The sequence below is a fragment of the Tupaia chinensis genome, unplaced genomic scaffold (assembly GCF_000334495.1).
Source record: "Tupaia chinensis unplaced genomic scaffold, TupChi_1.0 Scaffold000532_1, whole genome shotgun sequence".
NCBI classification, from domain to species: Eukaryota; Metazoa; Chordata; class Mammalia; order Scandentia; family Tupaiidae; genus Tupaia; species Tupaia belangeri.
Genome location: NW_006160045.1, coordinates 5,849,209 through 5,869,980, shown reverse-complemented (window position 1 = coordinate 5,869,980; position 20,772 = coordinate 5,849,209). Strand labels below are relative to the sequence as shown.

Below are 20,772 nucleotides of genomic sequence, written 5' to 3'. Positions count from 1 at the left end.
TGTGACACTGCGTCGTCTCTGTGCTGTACCGTGCTGCCCACAATAAACAGACGACACTGTCGTCTCCGTGCTGTAACACTACGCTGCTTGCCCCGGCTCTCACTCCTTCACTCAGGAAACCCGTTCGGCTGCCCCCCGGGTCGGGACACCTGGGGTCAGCAGGGTGGTGTGGTGTGGTGGTCAAGGTGCTAGATCCCACATGGCTGACTCCACAGTTAGAATCCCAGACCTGATGGCTTGAAAAACATTCTGGGCCCATGCATGTGTGCGCACATGCCCAAAATCCCAAGAGGAGAATGAGAGAAGGGATTCCAGCATGGACATCCCCTGGTGGGAAGGGGAAATGTTTTCTCACTTTTTCTTTTTTTCTGTCTCTCTCTCAGTGAGTTTACACATCCTATGGCAAAAATCTCAACAACAACAACAACAACAAAAAAAGAATACAGAGTCCAGACTGAGACGGAGTAGGCCTTTGACGTGGGCAGGTTATGGTCCTCTCTGTGTCTTAAAGTATCTAAAATATGGAGATAATCTAAATAATTTTCTATGTGATTAGTGACCACCAGTTCATTTTTTTTGTTTGTTTGTTTTGAGAGGTTTTTGCTATAGGGCACATGCGCTCGCCAGACAGACAGAGACATAGAGACAGAAAGTGAGAAATCACCCCCCAGAGGGGTTGGTCACACCGCAGTCCCTTCTCCTCCATTCTCCTCTCGGGATCTTGGGCACGCACGCACACACGCCCGATGTGAGTTTTAAGCCACCGGGTCCGGGATGCGAACTGCGGTCGACTACATGGGAGTCCAGCAACATAGCCATTACGCTAACTGCTGGTTCCCACCACCAGTTCATTTTTAAGATGGGAGCCACACAACCTCCTGTGTCCATCTTAGTCAATGATATTTCTTCCCATTTGGTTTTTGGTAGTTTTATTTTTGAAAGGGAGATCATCTTTTCTATCACTTTTTAGGAAAAACTAGAAAGTTAAACATGGGCCTTTTCCCTGCTGGAGCTATGAGGCGTAAATCTGGATTCATAACTTTACATTTGGATGACTGTTAGGCCTGCAGAACTGGCTCCCTACCAAGAGCCATATATACTGTGTCCGTATTAAGGGGATTCTGTGATTTGCTACTAATAAGAGTGGCATTTATTATTGTTACTAGTTAGTGTAGCAATAACAAATGTTTGTGTATTTCATTACGATTGCCATTATGCTTATAAGCAGTATATGCTTTTTGTAGCGATGAGGGCTGTCGGCGGAGTTTTGACAGGTAGGAAGCCGTTGGCACACTGGGCTCTATGTGCTCGTGCTTCACACACAGCCTTTCTGTTCACTTCCCAATCAGATTTTCCTTCTGACCATTGCTCTCAGCAGCTTAGACATTTAGTTTCGAATTATTATTACTTCTGAGTTTTCATTTTTTATGATATCATCAGAAGAGATTTTGTTAGGAAGAAGGGAGGTACAAAGCAGACTTACAGGATACACTTTATTAAAAGTGTACCCTTTTAATAAAAGCAACAGGGAAATGACACATTTTTACTGCTTGGGTGTTCTTTTTTTTGCTGACCTGTAGTTTAATTCCCAGTGTCTAGACTTACTAGTCTGAATTTAAACACAACACTTATAAACAAAATCATCTGGAAGTGATTTTTTTCACACTAAACATTGCTTTCGGATCCTGGTTTCCAAGAAGCTCCTTCCTTCAACCACACCTCCAGTTGAAGATCACTTAGTTAACAAAGAAAGATTTTAACTGTCCTCAGTTGCTTTCCTCAACAGTCAGGGATACTGGATTCACACACTGGAAAGTGACCGGCCGGTTACAACCCACAAATGCATTTTTATAGACTCTCCTCAGTCTTTTGTTTCTCCCAACCAGGGTCTTGCTCAGGACTCTTTTCCAGCTGGGCTGGTGCTGGGATGTGTGGCCTTTATGATATTTGTGGTTTTCCTGCCTCATGCTGCTGACTGAGCTAGACCTCCTCTGGGTGTGTCGCACAGACAGTAGCCTGCATCTAAAAGCGCTGGTTTCTCTTCCAGGTTGCTGTTACGCATCTGCTTTTTATTCAAACAAAATAATAGAGCAGATTTAAACCAAGCCATTTATATAATCATGTGTTTAATGAAAATGGTCTTGCTTGCTTAGATTCATGCCCAGGAGCAAGTTGTCCTTACTCGTGGTGTTGAGCTTCACTCCCCCTGGAGACTCCCAAGGCTCTGAGGGAGTATCTGGGTGGAGGGGTACCTACTGTGTGTATCAGGACGCACAAGTCTGCAGAACAACATTAAGATTTAGAATTCAAAGAAACTGCAAATCCTGGCACACCAGGTGATAAAGCCCAGATGCTCTTCTCAGCCTGCACCTTTTCTCCCGACTCCCTACTCCCCACTGGATTTTTCATTTTTCAGTCTAGGAGACAAGGGTAAGAGAAGAATGGTGGAGGGAGTATGAGTGGTGAAGGGCTCTTGGCTTATTTGCCAATCAGATAGTTCCAGCTCAAAATAGTGTTCTAATTAAGAACAGAAATCAAACCATTCTCCCCAGTGGGTATCTGGTATGTAGACAAATATGGAAATATGTAAAAGCAGCTGCCTTATTAGAGTTTGGTGTATTTTAGCATTAATTATAGGGTTTCCTTTACCTTATCACTGAAGATAATCGAGATCCTTGTGAAATATTCTTAATCTAGCTCTGTCTTAATTGAACAATACTGTCTTCAAGGGCTAGTATGGTGACTTCAAAGGGATTCTACTAGCTTTTATTCATCATACTTTTATTTTATTGACTCTCTAAAAAAGTTTACTAGTTCAAAGAAAGACTACTCTAACTGGAATAAAGAATTGAATTCTGCCATTCTCTTCTCCCATAGCAGATTTTTAATTATAAAACCACAATCACACCAGATACTAAACCTTAAATATTTTAACATTTTTCCCAGCAGGGAGACAGCAGCACATAAAGCAACATGCAATTATACTAAAAGATTTATTTGTCCCTGACCCAGGAAGATATGCTTCAGTGCTTTAGGATGATGAAGTCTGTCCTGCCCACCCTGAGGGAGCTAATGAATTAGCATAAAAACTGGTGAGCAGGTTAAGTACACACAACAGGGCAGATATGGAAGGATGAAAACTTTAAACAATTAACAAGGATTTTTTAACATCTTCTATTAGATGTTCTGAAAAAGATTTGCTTATAAATTTAGGTTTAGCTCAGGTTTTATTGAGCAGCTTAAGCAGCACTGGTTCATTGACAGATTCATTTATTAGATGGGTTCAGTTTGTACTTACTTAGAAGTGATAACAATTTTGGACACAAATTGGCTGAAATTTACCTTTCAACTATAAAACAACAATTCAAAGGGGAAAATAGTAATGTGAAAATATGAAAAACTGATTCATAACCAACATGAAAGAAGAGTTTTCAGATGTTTTTTAAAATGTCTTGTTGATACCCAAATTGTTGAGAAACTAATTACAAATCTGTTCAAACATTAAAATGAAACCTCTTAGAAAAGCCACTAAGCCACCTTCCATTAGACTAGTTTGATCGACTGTATTTATACTTGAGCTACATTGAACTGAATTGCTTTGAAAATTCAAGTCTGTAATTAATTTATAAGTTTTCATCTTAAGCAAAATGTAGACACTGTGGATAATTCAAATTAGTCCAACCTAGTGTTAAATTTAGACATTTATATGGTGACAAGCTTTACATCTGCCTAAGGTTTTTTTTAAACACTGTATGTACTGTCCTTCCTCTGTGTGCCCTTTCCTTTTTAGTTTGTTAGGAATTCCATAAAACAAAGTAATGAAAGTTATCCCCTGCTTGTTTTATTTTGTTATAAAACAAAAACCCATATAAGAGAGAAAAAGATAAAAATAAAAACTTGGGTTAAAGAAGAAAAGAGGGAACCAGCAGTTAGCGTAATGGCTATGTCGCTGGACTCCCATGTAGTCGATCGTGGTTCACATCCAGGACCTGGTGGCTTAAAACTCACGCTGGGCACATGTGCGTGCGTGCCCAAGATCCCGAGAGGAGAATGGAGGAGAAGGGATTGTGGCATGACCATCCCCCCTGGGGGGTGATTTCTCGCTTTCTATCTCTATGTCTCTCTCTGTCTGTCTGGCAAGCGCACGCGCCCTATAGCGAAAACCTCTCCAAAGAAAAAAAGGAGAAAAGAAAGATCTATGTTCGTAATAGGTGTTCTTGTAACTATAGGTGAAAAAGGGGACCAAACCCAAAAAGTTAATTTTTTAATAAGCTGTAATTTCTTTGAGAATATCCACCTGTAAAAGGAAGGCTAATGCAAAATAAAGAAAACAAAATTATTTATTTGGGCCAGGATTAGGATGATCTTGTAGGCTTCACGAAATCCAAGATGCCTTGAATAATGTGTATCAAGTGCTTACAGTTTTCAGGGTGATTTATAAGGTTTCTTATTGTTGCCGTTGTTGGTCTTAAGAATTATTTATTTAGGGCATGGTGGCTCCCACCCTATGAAAAGAATTATTTATTTAATTCAGAATGATTCTTAAAGGCAACATTTGCAGATGAGGTGTAGATAGATGGCAAGTCTTACAGAACAGAGATGGGCTAGATTCTATGTTGAGAAGAGCAGGATGACTTCATGATCACCTGGAGTCACTTTGCTTCATTTTAAGCAAAATGTGGATACAGTGAATCTGGGAGACAAAGAGTGAATGTATTGGGCCAATGAGGTGGTTCTAAAACAAAAAAGTCTGATGAGTCTTGAGTTATTTCAGGTGCACATTCCTAAGAAAACCACAATATGTACAAAAGTTTTATTTCATTATAGTGCTGATTCTGACAGACTGGAATCTGTTTTTAGGGGAAAATGATCTATTTGAGAGCTAACATCCTTCTTAAAGTTTCAGCTTGACGTGACATTTTAGCATAAATGACTCCATTTTAGTCTGAAGTACTGGAGCCTAGAGCAGAAACTTAGTCCAAAACAGTGGCATCCTATGATGTTTTTATTTTTAATGAGAGCAAGAACATTGCCTTAATTACCTCAAATCCATTACTACGTAGGAAAAGTGTATTTTTACTTATTGTCAAAGAATGTTTGTCAAATGGGGGTAGGAGAAAGGAATTACCAGGGCTTTGAAAACATTTTCACATTGAAGTACTACTAATTTTTGGTGTGAATTTAGTGATAACATTGTGTTAGTATTTCATCTTAATTTGGTTTGTCTGGTTGGTATAAGTTTGAATTACTTTTAGAGGTGATGAAATAAGTAAAGAGGGTTCAAGAGGGTTGCATGTGTTTATACGCAGTAAAATGTGTATGCACAGGGCTTTCTAATAATGCAGTTTGTTTCTCTTTTCTGTCTTTATGACAGAAAGCATGTGTGTGCACAGACAAGTGAGGGAGAGATAAAGCACCCTTGAAAGAGTCTTGTTGTGTCATAATCTCTTTTCCTCGGCTCTCCAGCTCCTCAGAATCCCTGGTGTCTGCCTGTGTGCCCAGTGTGTTTTTCAGCCTGACCTGGAATCTGTCACCCTATGGCATCCAGCACTGCAGGGTGCTAGGTTACCGCTGAGCCACAATTACTGAGTCAATTTAATAGTGAACTTTTTAATGTGTCAGTGTATAAATTGGGGATTATTAAACAGGTTAAGTTTGGATGATTACTCACTTCATTCCAGAATTACTTCACTGGTTTGCTGTAGTGTTTATACTGTGAGCATTTCTAGTGAACTTAAGTTTTAGTTCTATTTAAACAATTGATTTTACACAAAGTGTTTGGGTAGTATGTTGACTGAATAAAGTAAGACACACATTCAAACTCACTTCTTGGAGTGTTGTTCCTAAGTCCTGTGAAGAAAATATGGGCACACCCATGAATTCTTACTGGGACTGACCGAAGTGCTTGAAGTTGAGTTGAAGAACCAGAGGGAAAATATTTCCCTTTGTAAACTGTGCTTTATAGTACCTTGGATGCAGACAGGAATGGGGTGTGCACAAATGCTCACATTTCACCAGAGAAAAACGAGATACTGTTTACATCTTACCAGGACTGTATATGTTTATTTATATCCTGCCTCGGTACAGAAAGAAATGGAGGAAAACTAATTGTGGCATGACCGCACTTTTATAAGGGATGTTTTCTCTCACTCTCTTTCTAGTGTATGCACCCTCTGGCAATTAAAAAAAAAAAAGACTTTAAAAGAGTTAAAATGTCTATTTCTTTTTTAAAATTTATTTACTCCATGAGAGAGAGAGAAAATATGAGCGAGAAGCAGACAGACAGATGATCCAACAAGGTCTCCATGCTGTGATCCAGCCCAGCCTCATCAAGACCACCAGCACACTCAGTGTGTGCAGGCAGACCCTGGGCCTCTACTCCTGCCATTACCATGTAGCCTCAGCATCGCGGAGTATTGTGCTATTGCAGCGGACTTCAAACATCAGTTTCTAATGAAGTGTCTGCATAAAATCAAGAATTGGTAAGGAATGGAAAAAGGAGGAGTGGCTGGTGAGTAGGTACCAGTAAAATACACTAAGGCACTTGATACTCCCAGGAGCAGTGTGTAGGACTGATCACCTCCTTACGCTTTTTTTTTTTTTTTAAATGATAAAGGCTGCACATATTTATGGGAGAGAAAAAGAGAGATAGTAAGAAAGAAATCACCACTCCTCCCATCCCCCGCCACAACAGGGCATGATCACACCATAATCTATTTTCCTCCAATTCTCTATCTCATCAGGATCCTAGGCACACACCCAGTATGTTTTCGAAGCTGCAAAGGCCAGGACTTGAGCCGCCCCAGGCTTTTTATTGCTTGGCTTATCAAAGCAGCAAGAAGACAAAGTAGGTCTGACTGGACTAATATCCAGTGTATTTTTACTGGAAAAATCTATTTTGTATGTAGTAAAAACATAGTGATTGAATGTTTAAAAAAAAAAAGATAAGGGACCAGCAGTTAGCGTAATGGCTATGTCGCTGGACTCCCATGTAGTCGACTGCGGTTCGAGTCCCAGACCCAGCAGCTTAAACTCACGCCGGGCGCGTGTGCATGCGTGCCCAAGATCCCGAGAGGAGAATGGAGGAGAAGGGATTGCAGCGTGACCATCCCCCCTGGGGGGTGATTTCTCGCTTTCTATCTCTCTGTCTGTCTCTGTCTGTCTGGCGAGCACATGCGCCCTATAGCGAAAAAACCTCTCCAGAAAAAAAAAAAGAAAGAAAGAAAGAAAAAGATAAGAAAATAAAGGGAAGTAGAGGAAAAAAGAAAAAATAATAAACCAATAAATTTTTGTTAGAAAAAAACAATAAAACACTTTTTAAAAATCTAGAAAACTGTCAAAAACATTATGCCTGAAGGAGAAATTATCATGTGCTCCAACTTAGTAATGACAAATGGACCATAAGAACTTATAAAAGGGGCCAGCAGGTGGCATGGTGGTTCAGGTGTTAGACTCCCACATGGCCAACTGCAGTTTGCATCCCAGACCTTGCAGCTTTCTCTCTCTCTCTCTCTCTCTCTCTCTCTCTCTCTCTCTCTCTCTCTCTCTCTCTCTCTCTCTCTCTCTCTCTCTCTCTCTCTCTCTCTCTCTCTCTCTCTCTCTGGTGCATATGCTCTATAGCACATTTAAAAAAAAAATAAAAACAGTAAATAAAATAATTCTTTTAAAAACAACCTAATACAGAGGACAGCAGTTGGCACAGTGTCTATGTCACTGGACTCCCATGTAGTCAACCATGGTTTGAGGCTGGGATCCAGCGACTCAGACTCTCGCCGGGCATGTGTGTGTGCGTGTGTGCCCAAGATCCTGAGAGGAGAATGGAGGAGAAGGGATTGCAACATGGCCATACCCCCGGGGGGTGATTTCTCACTTTCTGTCTCTCCGCCTGTCTGTCTTTTTGGCGAGCACATGCTCCCTATAGCAAAAACCTCTCAAAAAAAAAAATTAATATGAATGAAATAAGGGTCAGTTTGATTTTTTTCTGCTTTTTATTTTTTCTTTCTTATCTCTAGAAATCAAGGAAGATTCTGCAACATTGAGAATGTTTTGTTGTTTTGGGGTATAAATAAAGATGTGCAGAGTTAAGATTAAGACAGGGTAAAACTTTATGAAATATTCTTTCATGTAAGTGTATAAAAGTCTTAAATCAGTAGCTGAAATGCAATATTTATATTTGATTGATTTTGTTGGATATATAGTGTTAAAAAACCCTTTTTTTAAAAGAATGTATGTAGTGATCTTGGAGTAGCTTTATCTGTCTCACTGGCAAACTTAAGTATTCTGTACGTCTTCTCTATTTGAACTTTCATATCAATGCTTAAATGACTTCTGTTCCAACATAAATAGATTCCACTTTACAAATATTGCTAGTAATTAGGCTCTCACTAGTTTAAGCTGGCTTCTGTAAGCAAGGAACACATTTCTTCTTCATTAGTTCTCCTAATTGAGTTCCAGAAATGAAATGTTATTATGACACAGAATAATTGTATCTTTCTTGCCTTTTTTCTAAAACTTCTCATGAAAGTTTAAGACCTTTTGAAAGGAGAGGAATGCTTTTACTTTTTTCTTAGATTCATCCATCTTTCAGCCTTAACTCTCAGATTCCTTCTGATAACTTCTGATCTATATTGCTTTATTTTTGGTTTTCCAGACTAAGCAACACTCTACCATGACAAAGACTGGCTCGATATACCTGCTATTAAAATACAAATAAAAGATCCTAATGCCAATGGAGTAGCAGGAGACAAACCATCTCTAGTTGGTCAAATCTCTGATCAATCTTGTGAATAATGAATTTGACTCCTTCTAATTTAAAAGATCTTCTTTTAGCATAGGATATTGACAGTCATTCTTACTTGATTAGTCTTTCTCTCTTCTATTTTTGCTACTAGTGAATTTGGAGTCCATTGGAGATGGAGATTTGACTAGGTATACTTTGTTAAGTATAAGAAATGTTAATTGATATGTTTTTTTTTTTATTACACCTACAGTCCTTTACTATGTAATCTGGAAACTTTCTAATAATGTTTTATTGTTTCCCCAATAACAATGCTTTTGCTTTTGTGAGCTGCAACAATGTAATTTCTGTAGAACTGCAAAAATGTTTTTATATAGCCCTTCAGACTGCCAGCTGTTATACTTGGCTGTGAAAAGGCTTCCTCAAGCTTCCTCATACTGGCTTTTCAAAGACAAACTTCCAAGTGTTCGAGAAAGTGTAAAATTTTTATTTCCCTAGAAAGAGAAAAGCAGAAAAAAGGCCCAATTCTGCCAAAGATAAAATTAATCATTTATTCTTTCATAATGTAATGTGCTACTTCAGGTTCCTGACTGGTGTCTGCTTTCATTATTCATCGTTTCCATCATGCATATTGTTTAAAAAGATATTTGTAGAATAATTTTAGGTTCACAGCGAAATTGGGAGGGATGCATGGAAATAACCCGTATATCTCCTGCCCCCATGTTTGCTTAGCCTCCCCTATTATCAACACCCTGCAGCAGAGTAGTGCATTTGTTGTAACTGATGAACCTACATCAAAAGCATCATTGCCAAAGTCCATGGTTTACATTAGGGTTCACTCTTGATTTTGTACCGTCTATGGGCTTAAACAGGTGTAGCTAGTCATGTGTCCGCCATTGTATTATCAGAGTAGTTTCACTGCCTTGATCCTTTCTGCCTCACCTGTTTGTCTTTACTTTCCCACTAATCCCAGGCAACCACTGGTCTTTTACCGTCTCTGTAGTTCTATCTCCTCCAGAATGTCATGTAGCTGGAGTCGTGTAGTAAGTAGTCTTTTCCTTTCTAGCTGCCAGCTGTCCAGAGTCTCCATGCCTCAGAGGTCTTTCAGCCCTTCCTTGCTGAGCTCTGGTGTTCACTCCTATGACCCCATTCAAAGTGCAGTTCTTTGTTTCTTAAATTCCCCAGGGCATGTACACTTGCCAGAGAGCTTGCTACAGAGAGACAGAGAGGGGAGAGAGAGTACCCCACCCCCCCAGTGGGGTATAGTCTCACCACATTCCCGTCTCCCTTTCTCTTACCTTTTCAGATTTGGGGCATGTACGCACATGTGCCCTGCATATTTTTCTAGCCCCTGGGTATGGGACTGGAACTACACCGTGGGCTATGTGGGGAGTCCTTAACCACAAAGCCCCAGGGCAGGACCAAAGTGCAGTTATTCTCTCTGTTCTGGTCCTTCTTTGTGGAGGAGGTGAGCCTAGGTTATCTCTAGCCATCTTGATCCTGAGGCTGGACTCTTGGTTTTTTTTTACATGTAACACTATATTTTCTGTATTTAGCTATTACAGGTGGAGTTTATGGGGAAAAAAACTCCTGGTATTTATTGAAAATTGGCTATGCCCCTAACCTATCAAATGCTTCTTAGACATTGTTTAATTTAATCATTGCAAAAGCCTTTTGAGATAGATGCAGTATTTTTTTATTTTTCTTTTTTCCATTTATTTATTTATTTTTACATTTTTCTACAAACATTTACTTCCACATATCAAAAAAATTTTTGCTTATACTCCATAGTTTTTGACAGTTAATAAACAACTTTCCAAATTTCAGAATACTGAATTTAAAGATAATGTTCAAAATAGTTCTTATAATTTTGTATAATTTTCTTTGTGACTCTATAACAACAGAGACAGGATGGTTTTAAATGTTTTTGAGAACATATTTACATGTTAACTACTCAAATTGCTGAAAAACAAATGCCCAGCACACTAGTCACACATAAAACCTCAATTCAGCCCTACCTACCAAGTATTCTGTGATATACCATCTGCTAGCAAAGATCAGTCTCTTTTTCTTCCTTCTAAGTCTTTCTCAAGATAATCCTCTGGTGTGGTTGCTCTTTTACAGTCGTTACTAATTAGAATACTGGACTGGAAAAGTCCAGGTTATTTTATGTTATAAATTCTTTCACATATATTCTCTAATCCTCTCTGCCAGGCAGAACTATTCATGGTGCCAGGCCATCTTTCTAAGAGCTTCTGTTGGCTTACTTGAGATCCACCTTAGTTCCATAGTTTTCTGATTAATCTTCAGGTATGACATTCCAGTCAAAGCCCTGTCCACTAATGAGTATTTCCAATTTCTGATTCAGTGCAACAAGCATTATTGAACTTATGCAAAAAACCCTTCTGCCACAAAATAAGAATACTCCCAAATAGTTCCAATTCAAGAGGGGTCAGGAAGGAAGAAAAGTTTGTTTCCATTTAAAGAAACAAACCAGAAAAAATATTTTAACAAATTTCTGAACCTATCAACAACGCAAAAGAAAGTAAAATGTTTAAATTGGGAAAATAAAACATAGTAAAAAAAAGAAATCAGTAATGTTTTACTCAGAAGCCTTAGAATTCTATTTCATGATTTCAGTCTTATGTTCTAACTCTCTTCTGTTAAATATGCAGTGTTGCTGTGGTCCAATCTTTCCGTTTAATCTTGGAAGTTAACATTCAACATTATTATTGATATTTCTTGTCCCTAGCATTAAATTGGTAATTTTCTTGGTTGCCCTTTGTTCTCTTATTTCTCTTATAACCTGATGTTTCTCTCTTGCCAATTTTAGTATCTTGTCTTTGTCTGTAGATTTGGCCAGTGTGGCTATGATGTGCCTTGGAGAAGTTCTTCATGGGTTGATTCTATTAGGGGTCCTTTCTATTTCTTGGGTCTAGATATTTGCATGCTTCTGTAGATTTGGAAAGTTTTCTCCCAAGATTTCATGGAATAGATTATCAATGCCCTTATTAGTTTCCTCACCTGGGATACCGATTATTTAAATGTTTGGGCGCTTAGTGCTGTTTAGTATTTCTCATATAGTATTCTCATTTTGCGGGGGGAGTTATTTTCACAGTTTTTGGTTGTTTTTTTAGATAGAGGTTTTGCCTTTAACATCCGAGATTCGATTTTCTGCATGGACTAATCTGCTTTTAATACTTTTGAGGAAGGCTTTGGTTTCCTGAATGGCAGCCTTCATCTCTAATAGCTCCATTCGATTATTTTTTATGGTGTGTATTTCCTCTTTCAGATCATGGAAGAACTTCAGCACCTCCTGGAACTCATTGTCTCTTTTCTCCTTCATCTCCTGGAGTTCATTATCTCTCAGCTCTTGCATCTCGTTTTGTCACTATGAATATTCTGAATTCTCTACCAGACATTTCCATGAGATCTACTGTAGTGTCTGTCGATGATGAGGGATTATTCTTTTCTCTTAGGGGAGAGATACTTTCTTGATTTCTCATGTTTCTTGTGCCTCTGCGATTGTTTCTGGTCATTCTGTGACAAAATCTATCTTCCACTGTGCTTCACAATGTGGTATCCACAGAAAGATTAGAAGTTCAGATTTATGAAAAGAAATTTCTTCATTAAAGCAGGAGGCCCAATAAGTGGTGAGGATTTCAATGACTCTAAAAGTATTCAGATGCTTGGCTGCTGTGCACCTAGGCCTATCTAGACATTCAGTGTGTGGAGAATGAAGCTTAGAGTGGGAAAGTAAGGATTAAAAAAATAAGCAAAAGGGAAAAAAAAAACTAAGAAAATACTACTAAAAAAGAGGGGGGATTTTTTTTTTTTACATGTAAAAAATGAGCATGCCAGGACATATCTCAGTTTTAAAATGGCTTCTGAAATTAGCAAGTGAAAGAAAAGGCCCAAGGTGAGAAATAGTGGTTGAAAAAAATTTTTTAATTAAAATTTTAAAGAGAGAGAGTCCAAGGCAGACAGAGAGACAGACAGCCAGAGACAGAGAAAAAACGGAGGTCACCCTACTTTGAGTATTTCAGGAGTCTAGGTGATGGAGTTTAGAGCATAGCTTCCCTGAACACACCAGGACACACCTCAGCTTTGAAATAGCTTCTTGTCTGAATATTTCAGAAGTCTGGTAGATGCAGTTTTAGTCTCCATTTTACAGTTGAGAATTTTGAGGCAAAAAGCAGTCTCACCAGGATTGGGGCCTAGACAGTATGTGGTTTTAGAACTCTTGCTCTTAATGTCTATGCTCAACTGTTAAGTATGGAGAAATTACCAAAGACAGAAGTTTTGGGAATTCTTTGTAAGAGATCCTTAAATGTGAACAGAAGTATTTATTTTCTGTCCATTTTATTTTGATCGACAACACACAATTGCCGTGGCTTTGCCTTTTGTTATTTTTCCTCATGTGTGTGGGTCTGGCTAAATCACACATAGGGAGGATATTTTTACAGTGCACATCTGTGAAGCTTTTGAACCACTCCAGAGGTTTCAAATTGATCTTTACCATTTATCTCTGTATAACCTAGACGAATTACTTTACCATGTCAAATCTTAGCTTCCTCATTCACTAACCCGTAATACTCGGTGTTATTAGAGAAATGGATAAAATACATGTTCCTTACTTGTTGAATGAATGAATTTATTTTCTCATCACTCCCTTTTCTTGCTTCCCATGAAATAGAAAACTAGTAGACTTGGCAAGATGAAATGGGAGAAGGAAGGGAAAAAAGGTATAAATTATGTTCTTACTAATTTGCTAGTGTCTTTTTTTTCCTCTTCATCAACTTTATTGAGCAGTAATTTTATGCAATCAAATGAATCTATTTAATTGGATGAGTTTCAACAGTTTTATACACCCATTAAAGCATAGTCACAATCAAGATATAAAACATTTCTATTACTCCCAAAAGGTTCTCTGTGCTCTTTACATATATATAAGTATATATTATATACATATATTTAATATATATATACACACATATATGTGTATATATATATGTGTATTGTGACAAGATATACATAATGTGAAACTTGTCATTTTAACTGTGTGTGTGTGTGTGTGTGTGTGTGTGTCTGTGTGTGTGTATGTGGTGTTCTGGGACAGTCTTGCTATATTGTGACTCTCTTGCCTCAGCCTCACAAGTAGCTAGGACTTACAAGCACATGCTGCCTCATCTGGCTGTTTAGGGTGAATTGGAAATCAAACCCAGGCTTCCCATGTGGCCTCCGGCTGCTGAGTAGCAGTGGCAGTCAGCATGCACTCCTGGGGCTGGGCCTTAACCAGCTTTAGGTATAACTCCGTAGCATTATGTAAATTCATCACATTGTGCAACCATCCCCACCATACATCTCCAGAACTCTGATCATACAAAATTGAAACACTAAATCCACAGTGAAAGGACAAAATTACAACGAATTTAAAGATCTAAATTCTTTTAATTTATAGTTCTAGAATCAGCAGCACTTTGTTCTATGAAAGAGAATGAGCATTTCAGTGAGCTGAACTGAGGATGAAAGTGGATTGGTTGTTTTTCTTTCTTTTTTTTAAACTGCCTTGTTTTTATTTTATTCATCTTTTTAAAAATTTTTATTTATTTTTTATTTAGCTATAGGGCACATGCATTTGCCAGGGAGAGAAAGTGAGAAAAAGTAACAAATTACTACTCCGGGGGGGATGGCCACACCTCAATCCCTTCTCCACACTCCTCTTGGGATTTGGGGTACACATGCACCTGCATGGAATTTGAGCCATGCAGTTGGCCATGTGGGATCCAGTTCCTTAACCTCCATGCTACCTGCTGGCCTATTATCTATTTATTTTAATTGTCAGAAAGGCACATGCCTTTGCCAGGGATGGGGGCAGTGAAAAAGCAACCTCGTGGAGAATGGGCATACCACAATCCCTTCTCCTCCATTCCTCTGTCAGGATTTTGGGCATGTATGCACATATACCTGCATGTTTATCAAGCTGGCAAGCCTGAGACTCTAATTTTGTGGTTGGCCATCTGGGATCCAGCCACCTTAACCACCAGACCATGGGCTGGCCCCTGATTGATCAAAGTTACCTTTCTTGAGAAGATTAAAGTAGAGGGAACTTCATTGTCATGCCAGTGCATGTTTAGAATTGTGGCTATTGTTTCTAACTCTTCTGATTTCTTAGAAGGCCAGATAAATACCCTAGTTTGGGCATGGTGACATGGAACTTCAGCATGAGTGATAGCATTTTGGTTTAGCCAGTTAGGCTTAGTGTAGAAACTCAGTACAAACCAATAACCTCCTATGAATTTTATTTAACATCTCGTCCCTTTTCTGTATAGTAACGACCATGTGTGTATCTGCTTCAAAACTGTACCTTTTTTCAATTCATCCCTTCCTCCCAGTCCCAGCTATTCATGGATCTCCTTTTTGTTACTGTATATTACTTTTTATTTCATGTAAGTGTAATCAATATATACCTTTATAATAGTCTTTAAATATATCAATGTTATTGAATCTATCAGTAATTCATTCTTCTCTATTGTTCAGTAGCGTTCCATTGTATAGACATTTTGTTTATCCACTCACTTATCAATGAACATTCACTGTGAAAATCCATGTTCAATTCTTTGTGTGAATATGTTTTCATTTCTCTTAGGAAAATATCTAGGGGTAGAGTGGCAATGATATATGGGAAGTGCTTATGTTTAACTTTATGAAAAAACTTTCTGAAGCATTTGTACCACTTTATGTTCCCATTGGCCATATATGAGAATTTCAGTTTCTTTACATCCTTGCCAACACCTGGTATCGTCAGTGTTTTTAATTTTAGTTATTCTAATGGGTATGTAGTGGTATCTTTTTGTGATTTTTAAAAAATAATTATTTATTTACACTTATCTGTTGTTATTATTCTTCAATTTGATTAGAGAGACACAGAGAGAGAGTTTGAAAGGAAGCTGCCAGGTCCGGGATTCAAACCATGGTCAGCCATGTGGGAGTCCAGTGCCCCAACCACCACATCACCTACCAGGTCCCCTATTGTGATTTCAATGTCATTTCTTTGATTATTTAATGATGTTGGTTATCTTCATGTGGTTTTTTCCCCATTTGTATATTTTCTTTTGAGAATTTTTTTAAGTCTTCTGCTTATTTTATTTTTGGGTGATTTGACTTAATATTACTGAGTTGTAAGAATTTTTTTTTTTTGAGAGAGATTTTTGCTATAGGGTGTGTGTGCCTGCCAGAGAGACAGAGAGACAGAACACAAGAAATCACTCCCAGGGAGAATGGCCATGTTGTAATCCCTTCTCCTCCATTCTCTTTTCAAGATTTTGGGCACGTATTTACATGCTCCTGGCATGAGTTTCAAGCCACTGGGTTTGGGACTCGAACCACAGTCAGTCATGTGGGAGTCCAGCGACGTAGGCGTTATGCCATCTGCTGATCCCAAGTTGTAAGACTTCTTTATGTTACATGTATATAAGCCCTTTGTCAGATAAGTATTGAAAATATTTTCTCCTTATCTGTGACTTATATTTTAATTTTTAAAGCTATATCGTTTGAAGAACAAATGTTCTTCATTTTAATAGAGTTCACACTATCATTTTTTGTTTGTTTGTTTATGGCTCATTTTTTGTGTTTTACTTAAGAAAATTTTTCCTGTGGGAAGTCACAAGGATTTTCCTCCAGGAATTCTGTATTTTAGGCCTTATATTTATATTTACAGCTCATTTTTAAGTAAATTTTTTTTTTTTTTTGGAGAGGTTTTTGCTATGGGGCACGTGCGCTCACCAGGCAGACAGAGAGAGACAGAGAGATAGAAAGCGAAAAATCACCTCCCAGGGGAGATGGCCATGCCGCAATCCCTTCTCCTCCATTCTCCTCTTGGGATCTTGGGCACGCACACACACGCACCCGGCGTGAGTTTTAAGCCACCAGGTCTGGGACTCGAACAGTGGTCGACTACATGGGAGTCTAGCAACATACCCATTACGCTAACTGCTGGTCCCTATTTTTAAGTAACTTTTGAATGTAGTGTGAAATAAAGGTTGATATTTACTTTACATACAGATATCCAGTTCTGGCATCATTTGTTGACAGGACTTTCCTCATTAAATTACCTTTTCATCTTTATTGGAAATCAGTTGATTACTATTTCTGGACTCTATCCTTTCTCTAACACCACGTTAGCTTACAAGTTTGTTTATTTATTTATTTTTTTGAAGACAGGATCTCCCTGTACTGTGATCCTCCTTCCTCAGCCTCCCAAGTGTCTGGGACCACAGGTATCCACCACCAAATCCAACTCTTTGAGTCTGACTGTTGCCCAGGCCAGCTTTCAGTTCGTGTTCCTCCTGCCTCAGCTTACTGAGTCACTGGGTTTGCAGGTATATATCACTGCTCTCAGCCTTTAGGTTGAACCAGGAATTGAATGCTTTTCTCTCATTTGGTCCCAGTCTATGGAGCACACAGCCTTAGCAGCACCCACCTACATGGCTGGGCCTAGTGTAGCTTTTAGTTAAGTCTCGAAATTAGGTAATGTATATTGTCTAACAGTTTTCTCTCTTAAAAACTGATTCGAGGGACCAGCAGATAGTGTAGTGGATTGCGTAGCTGAACTCCCACGTGGCTGACTGTGGTTTGAGTTCTGAATCTGGTGGCTTGAAAATCATGCTGTATGTGTGTGCATGTGTGCCCTAGTTCCTGGAAGAAGAATGAAGGAGAAGGGATTGCAGCATGGCCATTCCGCCTTGGGGATGATTTCTCACTTTCCCTCTCTCTGTCTCTGTCTCTCTCTGTTTCTCTCTCCAGCAAGCACACATGCCCGAAGGCAAAAGCCTCTTTAAAAAATTTGATTTGACTAGTTTAGGTTGTTTGCCTTTAGGTTTTTGTTTGTTTGTTTGTTTTGTTTTAAAATTTGACAGAGGGCCTGTGTGCTCACCAAGGGTGGGAGGAGGGGAGAAAGAGAAGAGAAAGAGAGAGGGAGAGAGAGAGAGAGAGAGAGAGAGAGAGAAAGTGATCCCTCCACAGGAAATGGTTATGCTGCAATTCTTTCTCTTCCACCTCTCCTTCCTTTCTCATGCTCATCGTCTTTCTCAGGCTGCTGAGTTCAGGACTCAAAACGTGCAGTCAGCCATGTGGGATCCAGTTTCCTTAACCATCATGCCATGGGCCAGCTTCAGGTTATTAGTTTTTTTAAAAGTCCGCTATTATTTTTATTGAAATGGTATTGAATATAGGTCATTTGGGAGAGTTAATATTTTAGTATTGAATCCTCCAATCTGTGAACATGGTATATGTATTAATTTGTTTAGACATCTTATTTAATTTCTCTCAAATGTACTTTTTTTAATTGTGATTTAATTTATTGAACGTTTTAGAGCTTTTACACTAATATCCTGTCATTACTATAGGAGCATGTATTGGTCCCACCATGTTCAGATGTGAAAACCGCAAATGAGAGCATCACAGAGCTAATAAACGTTGGAACTGGGGTTCGAAAGAGGTCTGCTCCCTCCAAGGGCTATGCTTACTCTATTCATTGAGACACACATTTGGAAACACTATAGATATATATTTAAAGAAATTCTTAGCATTTTTTGCATGCCTGTTTCCAGCCTCCTATCTCTCTCAACCAAAAATAAATACATGAGTGGAGACATATATATATATATACATATATATATATGGATGAAGAGCTTGCTCTTTAGTTCACCATCTCAGAGTACACTCACTTATTAGAAAATCTTGTTAGCATTATCTCTGAAATACATTTTAATTAGCCTGGATTTCTTCTGTCTTGTCTATCTCATCTAGATATCATAAAGCATAAAATATGTCTTGTATTATTAGCATCAGATAGGAAATCATTAGAATTCCCCAGAGTCGTCTAATCGCATGCCATCCCACTGATGTGGCGGTCACCTGATACCATCATCACACCCTGCATGCGCCGTCTCAGACTCAGACTAGGGCAGACTTGGGTTTCACTTGTTAAAAGTTGTATGAAACTTTAGTTGTGCCTAATGGTTCTTTCCTCCTCCTTTTAAAAGACAAGAAAAATGAATGGGCTGTTTTACAACCCCTTTCAATCTTCTGATCTTCAGAAAGGAACATGTTAAAAGGCATGGTGCAGCTGTTTTATGTTGCAGTTTATAATCTAATTAAATGTATTTTATCCAGATCATTATGGACTTCATTAGAGCTAGACTTTTTAATAAGAAAGATGATGAGTTAGATTTATGCAGAATCATCTGGGTCTTTTAAATTTTGTGATCATGCCAGCAGTGCCTGATAAAACAAATTTCAAATCTGCCTATCTGATTTAGTTGGTCATTTATTTTTGGAAAGCTCCAGCTTCCAATTTTGCTCACTTTTTTGGTGAGCATACAGTTTTCAGAATGATTAATTTTAAAAGTTTATTGTTTGGAGAGAGAAACATTTGGGAATGATGCATAGTCTTCTTAAAAGACTATGTATCATGTAAACATTTTGAAACATATGGGTTATAAAACAACTAAGGTAATTGGCATAATCTAGGTCAAAGAGAGATAAAATTAAATTTTGCTTGCTATGTTTTTTTATACCATAGGAGAAATTAGTTTTATGGTCTTAAGTTTAATTGCTAAATTTTTTCGGTGTTAGGACAAGTAGCTAAGCTAGAAATCGAGTTGGAAAGGGAAAGTGATTCATGTTAGTCTTAGTTATTTAATTTGAATATAAAGGTTTAAGGACCAGATAGTGATGCAATAGTAACATAAAGTTCTGTAAAGCTGGAGACCCACATGAGAAAGTTACAGGTTTGCCTTCCAAGGAAGGCCTCCCTCCCACGTGCATGCTAATGATCTGGGCTGCTGCGGCTGGGAGTGGATCATGGCTTAAAGACCTTGTTAGAGTTGTCCAAATCTCTCTTCTCTTCATTTATTTTAGCAAATATATTGTATGTTAAGGCTCCTTAACTTCAGAGTTGTCTAAAATGATCTCTACAGAACGTGTGTGTGTGTGTGTGTGTGTGTGTGTGTGTGTTGTACTGAGCTTACCTGGCTATATAGATCACCATGGAACTACATCTTCAGGACTTCTGGATGACTCTCTTAATTAAAGAAAGAAAGAAAGATCTAGACATGACTATGGCTCAAACGAAGACCTACACTAAATCTCTGATCTCTCATTTCAAAGTGAAAGAACACTGGCTTATAATTTGTGGCCCTAATCACTGTGTATTTTTGTGAAAAGCTGTCCATTGGTTGTACTAATAAATGTGCTATTTGCTCTCTAATTAATACAGATGCTCCCCAACTTAGTGATGAGATCATGTCCCAATAAACCCATCATAAAGTGAAAATATCTAAGTTGAAAATGCCCTTAATACACTTAACCTACCAAACATCATAGCTTAGTCTAGCCTATTTTAAATGTCCTCAGAACACTTACTGTGGCAGTTGGGCAAAAGTATCTAACACAAGTCTATTTTGTAATGAAGTGTTAAATATCTCATATAATTTATTGAATAATGTGGTGAAAGTGAAAAATAAAATGGTTGTCTGATAACTCAAAGTACAGTTTCTGCTGAATGTGTATTTCTTTTGCCATCATAAAGTTAAAAAAATCATACATTAGGGACCAGCAGTTAGCATAATGGCTATGTTGCTGGACTCCCACATAGTCGACCACGGTTCGAGTCCCAGACCCGGTAGTTTAAACTCACGCCAGGCACATGTGCGTGCGTGCCCAAGATCCTGAGAGGAGAATGGAGGAGAAGGGATTGCTGTGTGACCATCCCCCCTGGGGGGTGATTTCTCGCTTTCTGTCTCTCTGTCTCTCTCTGTCTGTCTGGCGAGCACACACACCCTATAGCAAAAACCTCTCCAAAAAAAGAAAAAAGAAATCATACATTAAACTGTCTTAATTTGGGGACCATTTGTATTAAATTGTATTTCTTTATTTAAAAATAACTTTTATTACTCATTGTAAGAGCATATGCACATGAGAATGTGTGTGTGTGAGTGTGTGTGTGTGTGTGTGTGAGAGAGAGAGAGAGA

The 20,772-nt window shown here is 38.5% G+C and overlaps 1 protein-coding gene across 1 annotated transcript in view; it reads left to right on the top strand.

Annotated features, from left to right (window-relative positions):
- Positions 1–20,772, top strand: part of SMYD3 (SET and MYND domain containing 3) — an 822,936-nt gene that overhangs the window by 498,082 nt on the left and 304,082 nt on the right. The gene's annotated exons all lie outside the window — the stretch shown is intronic.